Below are 11,443 nucleotides of genomic sequence, written 5' to 3'. Positions count from 1 at the left end.
TGCTCAGCAGCAACCGGACAAGTGGTTTGTGACTGTGGGAAGGGTCCAGAAAACAGTTCCTCAGAGTATGCCGGTTCAAATGGCAAATTTTCCTGGGAGGGGGCAGACTGGGGGGGAGGAGGCTGAGGTGCAGGAGCTGGAGGAGTGGGGATTTCGGTGACATGGGTGGACTGCGTGGAAGACTGACTGGTGGTGGACAAATTGCTCGAAGCATTGTCAGCAATCCACGACATCACCTGTTCGCACTGTTCTGGCCTCAACAGTGCTCTACCACGAGTCCCAGTAACTTCAGACATGAACCTAGGGAGTGTAGCTCTGCGGCGTTCCCCTGCTCCCTCATCAGCAGGTGGTGTCTCACCCCGCCCAGGACCACGGCCTCTGACCCCTGCAGTAGTTGGACGCCCACGTCCCCGCCCTCGTCCTCTACCCCTAGCCCTGGGGTTAAACATTTTTAAAATGAGAGTTATAACTTTTTTTTTTTTTTTACTTTTTTTTTTTTTTTTTGTGTGTTTTTTTTGTGTTTTTTGTTTTTTTTTGTGTTTTTTGTTTTTTTTTGAGTTTTTAGAACCAAACAATCCTATCCTATTGCTATGGCTATTTTCTAGCCAAGTATCAAAGGAAGCACACTACTATGCCAGATGAGATGACACTGAGTTATTGCCTAATAGAAATCCAACCCCTACTGAATTTTGCCACTTCAGCCTTTGCTATGGATATGTGCGCCACTAAGCGCAGAACACAGCGGTCGCAAGTCTCACTACAAATTGATCAGAATTGGCAAGTACATGCACTGCAGAAACTACAGCCACCAGCAGATCAACCAGAAATCAAATATATAGAACGCTACTGTAGGCTTCAAGAAGCTATTTGTATTCTCCTATGGCTATTTTCTAGCCAAGTATCAAAGGAAGCACACTACTATGCCAGATGAGATGACACTGAGTTATTGCCTAATAGAAATCCAACCCCTACTGAATTTTCCCACTTCAGCCTTTGCTATGGATATGTGCGCCACTAAGCGCAGAACACAGCGGTCGCAAGTCTCACTACAAATTGCTCAGAATTGGCAAGTACATGCACTGCAGAAACTACAGCCACCAGCAGATCAACCAGAAATCAAATATATAGAACGCTACTGTAGGCTTCAAGAAGCTATTTGTATTCTCCTATGGCTATTTTCTAGCCAAGTATCAAAGGAAGCACACTACTATGCCAGATGAGATGACACTGAGTTATTGCCTAATAGAAATCCAACCCCTACTGAATTTTCCCACTTCAGCCTTTGCTATGGATATGTGCGCCACTAAGCGCAGAACACAGCGGTCGCAAGTCTCACTACAAATTGCTCAGAATTGGCAAGTACATGCACTGCAGAAACTACAGCCACCAGCAGATCAACCAGAAATCAAATATATAGAACGCTACTGTAGGCTTCAAGAAGCTATTTGTATTCTCCTATGGCTATTTTCTAGCCAAGTATCAAAGGAAGCACACTACTATGCCAGATGAGATGACACTGAGTTATTGCCTAATAGAAATCCAACCCCTACTGAATTTTCCCACTTCGGTCTTTGCTATGGATATGTGTGCCACTAAGAGCTAAACACAACGGTAGCAAGTCCCCCTGCTAATTCCTCACAAAATGGTAAAAGATGCAAATTAAAATAAAAAAAGTAGAACGTTATTGTAGCCCTAAGAAGGGCTGTTGGGTTCTTTGAGAATCACTCCTGCCTAACAGTAAGCTAATAGAACACCCTAACGCTTTCCCTGACCAGCAGCAGCTCTCTCCCTAGCGGCATCCAGAGACAGAATGATCCGAGCAGCGCGGCCAGCGGCTAGTCTATCCCAGGGTCACCTGATCTGGCCAGCCAACCACTGCTATCGACGTGTAAGGGTACCACGTCATGCTGGGTGGAGTGCAGAGTCTCCTGGCTTGTGATTGGCTCTGTTTCTGGCCGCCAAAAAGCAAAACGGCGGGAGCTGCCATTTTCTCGAGCGGGCAAAGTATTCGTCCGAGCAACGAGCAGTTTCGAGTACCCTAATGCTCGACCGAGCATCAAGCTCGGACGAGCATGTTCGCTCATCTCTACTCTTCTCCCAAGATTGCTTAGTTTGGCTGGACAGCCAGGTCAAGGAAGGGTTGTGGTCATCCCAAAATTCTTCCACTTAAAGATTATGGAGGCCACTGTGCAGGGGTGCACCTGCCATGAGGCGAGTTGAGAATCTCGCCTCAGGCGGCACTCCTCCGCCACATGCTCCAACCCGCTAGCACATCTTCCTGCCCGACGGCTGGTACATTACCCGCCCACCGCCTGGCACATGTACCTGCTTGCTGGCACTTCCCCATGACGCCCCACTAGGCGGCACATCCTCCGCCTGCCGGCACATCCCCCGCCCACTCCCTGACACATGTACCTGTTCGCCGGCACTTCCCCATAACGTCCCGCCTCCTGCCACATCCTCCGCCCGACCTCCGGCACATTACCGGCCGATACTTCCACATAACGTACTGCCCACCCCCGGCACTTCTCTGTGACGTCCTGCCTCCCAGCACATCCTGCGCCGGCCGGCTGGCACTTCCTCGTGACATTACCCTCCCGCCGATCGGCACATGTATCTGCCCACCCGCCCTGCACAACCCCATAACCGCAGCCCCACCTGTCCCCCTCTCTGCCCCCGCACACTCCCCTCCACTCCCGGCGCGGGCTGCAACCCCGGCTCCATTCCAGGCTCTGGTCCCCCCAGCTCCGGTCCAGGCTCTAGTCCCCACGGCTCCGGTCCAGGCTCCGGTCGCCCACCCCACCAACCGCCCACCCGTGCCGGCGGACAAGGCCAGGACAATAAAAACAGAAAAAAGTAAGGTAACTTTTATGTATATGTATATATAAGTATATATAGATGTGTATGTATAAATGTACATGTATGTATAAGTGAGTATGTATGTCTTTATGTGTATGTTTGTATGTATAGATGTGTGTGTAATATATAAATATATATATATTCTGTATATTGTGTGTCTGTGTATATTTGCTGTATGTATACTCAGTATGTGTGTGTGTGTGTGTATATGCTGTATGTTTATGCAGTATTGGTGATATTTATTGGGGTTTCTGCACCATGTAAGTGGTGTAGAAGCCCTGAAATAATAGCAACTTTTAGTATTACACTACACGGCGGTATGCTGTATGCATTTTATACTACATGGCGGTACACTGTATACTACATGGTGGTACACTGTATGCATTTTATGCTACATGGCGGTTCGCTGTATGCTTTTTAAACTACATGGCGGTACTGTGTATGCATTTTATACTACATGGCGGCACGCTGTATGCATTTTATACTACATGGCGGCACGCTGTATGCATTTTATACTACATGGCGGCACGCTGTATGCCTTTTATACTACATGGCGGAACGCTGTATGCATTTTATACTACATGGCGGCACACTGTATGCATTTAATATTACATGGCGGTTCGCTGTATGCTTTTTAAACTACATGGTGGTACTGTGTATGCATTTTATACTACATGGCGGCACGCTGTATGCATTTTATAAGACATGGCGGCACGCTGTGTGCATTGTATACTACATGGCGGCACGCTGTATGCATTTTATATCACATGGAGGCATGCTGTATGCATTTTATACTACATGGCGGCATGCTGTATCTATTTTATTCTACATGGCGGCAAGCTATATGCATTGTATACTACATGGCGGCACGCTATATGCATTTTATACTACATGGCGGCACGCTATATCTATTTTCTAAGCTGTATCTAATAGATTACATATATGGGGGTGGGGGCGTCTTTCTATGGCTCGCCTCAGGCAGCAGACAGGCTTGGTTCACCCCTGCCACTGTGCTCTAAGGAACCTTGAGTGCTGCAGAAATTCTTTTGTTATCTTGCCAGATACTTTCCTTGTCACAATTCTGTCTCTGTGGTCCTTGGGCAGTTACTTAGACCTCATGATTCTCATGTGCTCTGAAATGCACTGTGAGCTGTGAGGTCTTATATAGACAAGGTGTGTTCCTTTCCTAATCATATCCAATTAGTTTAAATAAACACAGGAGCAGAACCATCTCAAGGAGGATCAGCATGTGAGTCAAATGTGAGTGTCACAACAAAGGGTATAAATACTAATGAACATATGATATTTCAGTTTTTCTGTCAAGATGGGGTGTAGAGTGTACATGACAAACTTTTTTGATATTACCAACTGGCTGCAATAAAACAAAAAGTGAAAAATTGAAAGGGGTCTGAACACTTTCTGTACCTATTGTAAATCTGCTACTTTAATTGAAACAAAGTAAAATATTGCAGACATTAGTCTTAAATTAGATGTACACAAAGCTTAAAAATTGTGTAAAAGATGAAAAACTTTTTTTTTCAATTCACCTGATAAATGGTAGTCTTGGTCTAGTACAGGAGAGCTAAAGAGCTTTCAACACTAAAAATACATCACTCATGGGTTAAATATAATTTATCAGACTTTACCTGAAATACCACTTCAATTTTTATGACATTTTTGCTCTCTCAAATCTGCTGTGTTTCTGTAGAGAGAAGTCTACTTGTATCTTTTCTGTAACAGCACTTATCTTGAAACTTCTTATTGTCTGCAAGCAGAATAATACAACATCCTGCAGCTATAATAGACAGCTCCCAGAACTGGAGGTTCCAGATTGATTTGACCTGGCAGATAAGACGCAAACATTACATCCTGCAGATCTTCTTTTCCTGATATGCCCCTGCTGATGCCAGTGGGAGAATAAATAAGGATCTACAGTCAAGAAGAAGCTCTAACTCTGCTATACCTTCCACATCAGGGTTTCAACCCATTAACCGTTTGCTACCCCTCCATTATGCTTAACTTATCTTTATTGCTGGATAAGCCCCATATAGCTGCAGGTACACTTTGCGGAGATAACCACTTCACAACTCCCAGGGCCAGCGCCAGCACTGGTCATACCTAGGCAAGTGGCTGCTGGAGGGGCCCACATAAGGCTGTACATAAGGAATCCAGAGGTGGTGAGGGGGGGCTTTATATAAAATAACCATGAGGGGGCTTTTGGGTATCATAAATTAGGGAATATTTTAGGGAACAAGAGACTTTTAATTTATGATTTTTTAATGCGGCCTTTCAAAAGGGCCCACTGAGGCTCTGTCACCCAGGGGCCTACTGAAACCTGGAGACCACCCTGACAACTGCCATATGGCTATATACTTCGTATTTGCACATGCCCTGTGCAGAAAAATGCTTACAAACGTCATGGCAGTGGCCAACTTCAAAAAACTATATCTCCTGAACCATGGCAGTTAGAAAGACAATTTTGTGTCATATTGGGTATGGATATGAATACTTAAAACAACCATAGATATCGAAAGTTTTACTAAAAAAATGATTTTTATGTACAGCTTTCTATTCCCAATTGTAACTTTAAGAGTGGATGTCTCTGGTTCTGTTAAGCATCCATATACCATATTAAAGAGAGACTCTCCTGTTTAATATGATAAAGAATTATGTTTCTATGTGCAAGGGTTCAGGAGATATAAGCGTTTGAAGAGCGCCCCCCTTCAGGCTGTCATCTGAAGGTAGAATATAGAAGAAGCTGCAGGAGACTTTCACTTTGCAGAAGTACTTGCACCCTCTGCATCTGTAGCTGAACCTGGGATAGGGTGATGGAATAATGCTGTTCATATTTACAGCATATTTTGGTAAAAGTTACTACAGGCAGTCCCCGGGTTACATACAAGATAGGGTCTGGAGGTTTGTTCTTAAGTTGAATTTGTATGTAAGTCGAAACTGTATATTTTATAATGGAAGTTCTAGACAATTTTTTTTCTTTTGCCCCAGTGACAATTGGAGTTTCAAAATTTTTGGTGTAATTGGACCAAGAATTATCAATAAAGCTTCATTACAGACATCTTACAGCTGATCATTGCAGTCTGGGACTATAGTAAAGCATCCAGAGAGCTTTACCAGAGGTCACATGGGGCAGAGGGGTCCGTCTGTAACTATGGGTTGTCTGTAAGTCGGGTGTCCTTAAGTAGGGGACCGCCTGTACTTATTGAAAAAACTTTAATTGGTAAAATGACAAAAAAAAAGCTTAAAAAGCTTATTTTTTCAGATTTGTAGTCAATTATTGACAAATTATATAAAGAAAAAAATATTTAATTAATAAAACTATCCTAACAAGTTAAAGTCTCTCATGTCATGAAAAAAATTAGCAAAAATTGTTACGATGTGTAAATCTTTTCCAGAGATTTTGTCATATAAAGAAGCACACCGCATAACTATTGGGCAAATCCATGTTAAGCTGTCTTGCCTTGGTGTGGAAGATATTAAGGAGAAGATTTGGTTTGCCAGTAGAGAAATCTGAGTTTTTAAGTATCCGGGAAGTATTAGAAATGGAAAAATGGGAAGGACCCAAAGCATGGATCAGGGAATGGGAGAAGAAGGGAATATTGAAAGTAGCAGATATAGTAGATAGGGAGGAGAGAAGATTAAAAACATTCGATCAGCTAAGAGGAGAGTTTGGCTTAGGAGAATCTCAGTTTCTGAGCTATCATCAGTTAGTACATGTAATTGGAAAGAAAGAAGATATGTGGTGGCTAGGGAGAATGAATCAGATACACTTTGTGGCCTTTATAAAGGAAAGGGAGGGGAATCCATCAATAGCCAGTATTAGAAAAGCTATCACACAGAGAGGAGTAGATGTTTTTGAAAGAAGATCAGCAAGAAAGTGGAAGGAAGAGATAAGAACTGAGTTAACAGAGCAAGAAGTAGGCATGAGACTCCTGAAGGGGTGGAGAAAAACACAGAAAGTTACCACGTCTGAAAACTTGAGAGAGATGCAGTGGAAGATACTGTTAAGAGCCTACTGGGCATTTGATAAGCCATTTCAAAATACATTCCTAGATTATAGAGAAGAATGCCCGAAGTGTGGGAAACCAAAAGCGAACCTTATACACTGCCTATGGTACTGCCAGGCAGTAAAGAATTTATGGAGGTCAACACACCAGCTTATTGAGTATGTTTTGGGGGAAGAAGTGGAGATGAATGTGTGGAGATGTATTTTTCAATACCACGAGGGAAGACCAAATAGGCAGAAAGAAGAACTGGTAGACTTGCTGATATTGGCGGTAAAAAAAATATTACTGGCAGAATGGATATCCACACACCTACCAACAATGCTACAAGTGAAAAGGAAATGGAAAGAATTTATGTACTTCCAATGGGTTGGAAAGAATAGTGAATATAAAAAGAACAACAGGGTGAAGTGGTTGCTAGTCTGGGGCCCCATAGTTAACAGGATCTTCTCAAGAGAGGAAATAAGTGCATTATATGGTGAAAATTAATTAGTAAATGAACTATATGGAAGCCAGTTGCATCTCAGGGAGGGGGGGGGGGGAGGGTGAAGAATGCTGTAATGATGCAATGATAAACGAACAATGTTAATAAAAGTAGGGTTCTAAAACATGCTCTTATGTTAAGAACGAAAATGATACCCCTAAAGGGGGCGTTTAAGGTTTTCTAAAAAATGGTAAAAAATCAAATAAAGATGACTTAAAAAAAAAAAAAAGCTGTCTTGCCTCACTGACACTGAACTTGGCCAATTCTGCCTATTTTTTGAATGTGGGAAGAAAGGAGAAAAAGGTGTTTTGGAGCTCTAGATGGACACAACTATAGTGCCCCCCTTTAAAATTATTTAGTAATTATTTACCATATGCCATATGGTAAATACCATAATAATGCCACTATACAAAGCACCCAGGAAGTTTGCATAAATAATAGTTACAAACAGACATATCACATTCATATAAGGCCTCATGCACATGAACATTGCTTGTAGCCTGTGTATTTGTATGTTCTCATACATACAGTGCTGGTGTACGGCCCAATGTATGAGCCACCTGCCTGAACCGCAAAACTCAGAGCAGGTCCTATTCCTACCCAAATTTGTGGCTCAGGCAGTATCTTCACCTGTCATTGCCGCCTTGCACACATAAGACACAAAACCAAAAAAGAGCAGACAACAAAGCTGCTTTTTGTGTCCTGTGTTATGTACAGGACATCTAAAGCTAAAACCAAGTGAAACACATATATACCAATAAGCAGTGATAATGCTTCCTAAAAGTGGTATGAACTTAAATGGGTAAGATCAAAAAGTTCCTTTTTTTTTTTGCTCATTAACAAGATCCTTTTTTGTTGTTGCATTTCCATTTTTTACTTCCCACCTTCAAAAATCTCTAACTTTTTAAATTTTCCATGTAAAGAGCTGTGTGAGGCCTTGTTTCCTGCATCACAAATTGCACTTCATAGTGACAGTATTTAATATTCCATGCCTTATACTGTGAAGTAGGAAAAAAACACCAAATGCTGTGAAATTGGTGAAAAATGCATTTGCGCCATTTTTTGTGGGCTTGGATTTCACAGCTTTTACTGTGCATCCCAAAGGCCATGTCTACTTTATTTTTTGGGTCGGTTGAATTTATTTTAATTATTAAATTTTTGTCATTTTCGACTTTGGGAGCGCTGTTTTCTGTTACTGGGTTAAACGCTGAAAAAAAGGTTATTATATTTTGATAGATCTGACTTTTTGAGACACCGCGATACCTAACATGTTTATGATTTTCACTGTTTATTTATATTTTTATCAGTTCTAGGAAAGGGGGGGGGGGTGATTTGAAATTTTTTGATCCTACCATATAGTACCATACTACAATGATTTACTGCCATATACTGCCACAGTGATTTACTACCATATACTGCCATACTACAGGGATATAAATGCCTCCAGTAACTTTGCCGGAGGCATTTACATAGTTAACACCCAAAATCAGTGCCAGAACCAACCACGGGTGCTACCAGTGGGTGTTTTCTGCAATATGCCTGTGAGCCCGTGACCCCTTTCCATACAGCGTTCGCCGACATATAACGTACTATTACGTCACCCATTGGTAAGGGTTAATGTACACTCTGCAGTCCATCTTGACAGAAAAAAAATAAATAAAATGTAGATATTTTGCTAATTTACTTAACAAGAAAAACTAAAATATCACATGGCTATAAGTATTTAGAAACTTTGCTGTGACACTCATATTTAACTCACATGTCTTTTTGATCATTGAGAGGATTCAACTCCTTTATTGCAGTCCGGCAGTGTTTAATTAAACTAATTGGACTTTAATAGGAAAGGTACAGAGCTGTCGATATAAGATTTCACAGCTCATTGTGCATTTCAGAGTACATGAGAATCATGAAGTATAAGGAACTGCCCAAGGAGCTCAGAGACAGAATTGGCACAGATCTAGCCAAATTTACAAAATAATTTCTACACTACGCAAGATTCCTAAGACCACAGTGGCCTCCATAATCCTTAAATGGAAGACGTTTGGGATGACCACAACTCTTCCTCGACCTGGCTGGCCAGCCCAACTAAACAATTATGGGAGTGGAGCCTTGGTGAGAGAGGTAAATAAAAAACACCAGGTTAACGGGGGCTGAGCTCTGGGGAAGCAGTAGGGAGATGGGAGAAAGTTCCACAAAGTCAACTAACACTGCTGCCTTCCACAAGTCGGGGGTTTATGGCAGAGTTTCCCTCTTCTCAGTGCAAGACATATGAAAACCTGCATTTTGCAAAAAACACATAAAGGACTCCCAGACTGAATAATAAGTTTCTCTGGTAAATTAGATAAAGATCGAATTTTTGGGTTAATTTTAAGCAGTATGTATGGAGAAAGCCCATCACCTGCCAAATACAATCCCAACAGTGACACATGTTGGTGGCAGCATCATGCTATGGGGGTGTTTTTCAGCTACAGGAACAGGACAACTGGTTGCAATTGAAGAAACTATGAATACAGCCAAGTACAGAGATATCTGGAGTCTGGGTCAAGACAATGACCCTAAGCACACATCATAAAGATTAGGAACCTTTCTCGAGCATATTACATGTGCAACATCCTCCACCAGGGCCTAGCCTTTTCTTGGGACCTGGAGGCAGCCAGGGCCCAGAATACTAGAGTGGCTGGCAATTGGGGCCCAGGGCATGCTGAAGTCACGGTGCTTGGTACGGGGAGCGGAGGGCTGTCCCACAGCCTGGCAGGTCTCCAGTGGGTGGTGTGTGCAAGAAATATGGAGGGAGAGGCTGCTGTACTGTACTGTATGCTGTATGTACTGTGTGCGCGTAGTGGTAGACAGCCATATCCAGGGATCAGACGGATCAACGTTGTGAAAAAAGGATTTTGTCAGGATGCAAGGTAAGTTATAACACACAATTACAGGTGGTCCCCTACTTAAGAACACTCGACTTACATACGACCCCTAGTTACAAACGGACCACTGGATATTGATAATTTACTGTACTTTAGTCCTAGGCTACAATAAACAGCTATAACAGATATCACAGGCGTCTGTAATGAAGCTTTATTGTTAATATTGATTCTTATGACAACCCAACATTTTTAAAATCCAATTGTCAAAGAGACCAAAAAAGTTCTGGCTGGGATTACAATGATAAAATATACAGTTCCGACTTACATACAAATTCAATTTAAGAACAAACCTACAGTCCCTATCTTGTATGTAACCCGGGGACTGCCTGTAGATTGTAATGCAAATGCTTAGAGAAGGCAGAAAGGCATATTTGCACTGCAGGTGTAATAAGCTTCTGCAACCTGTCCTTAGTGATAATGAGGTCCCTGGTGACAGGTTTCCTTTAAGACTCAATCCATCGGGTGGCGCTCTATTCTCAAAGTTCAGATTTTATTGGAGTACTATAACATCAGAATAGAGAAACATGGAATGGCACTTCTTGGTAGTTCAGTAAATCTTGATTCCAGCTTATCAAACGAATATGGCTTTGGGATGGGGAGTGATCCAGAAACTTAATTGCTGTGAAACTCAAAATGCCTGGATCTGCATTATGAAATAGTCTTACATGGTCTTTCAGCCTAATAGCCCCTACTCCTGTCCTAATTGACCTCTGATTCTCTCTGAATGTAACTACTGGGTTTATTAAATTTACTACGAGCTCATATCTGCATGCAAGACATTGCTTGACCTGGACCTTTTGGTCTCCAAATTAAAAAAATTTGGTCCTGAGGAATTGGACCTGAAAGGTACAATTGCCACAATGATGATTTCCTGTCGGGGCGCTTCATTGCAACCAATTTTTCTTATCTTTCTTCTGCATCACACTAATCACTCACTCAGTTTTTATTGTTCTGCCTCTCCTGAAAATTGTCAGGGGTTTTTCCAATACTGATTGGCCAAAGTGATTTTGTGATATGTGCCAATTTTTGTTTATGGCTGTCCTTATAACATTGGCCAATGGAGAAAAATCAAAGCAAAATATGAACCTATCTTGTCTAGATCAATGTGTATTAGATCTAGGTGTACTTGCAAATCCTCTGCCTGTATTATCTTTATC

This window comes from Engystomops pustulosus, chromosome 6 (assembly GCF_040894005.1).
Source record: "Engystomops pustulosus chromosome 6, aEngPut4.maternal, whole genome shotgun sequence".
Lineage (NCBI taxonomy): Eukaryota > Metazoa > Chordata > Amphibia > Anura > Leptodactylidae > Engystomops > Engystomops pustulosus.
This window is presented reverse-complemented; position numbering follows the sequence as displayed.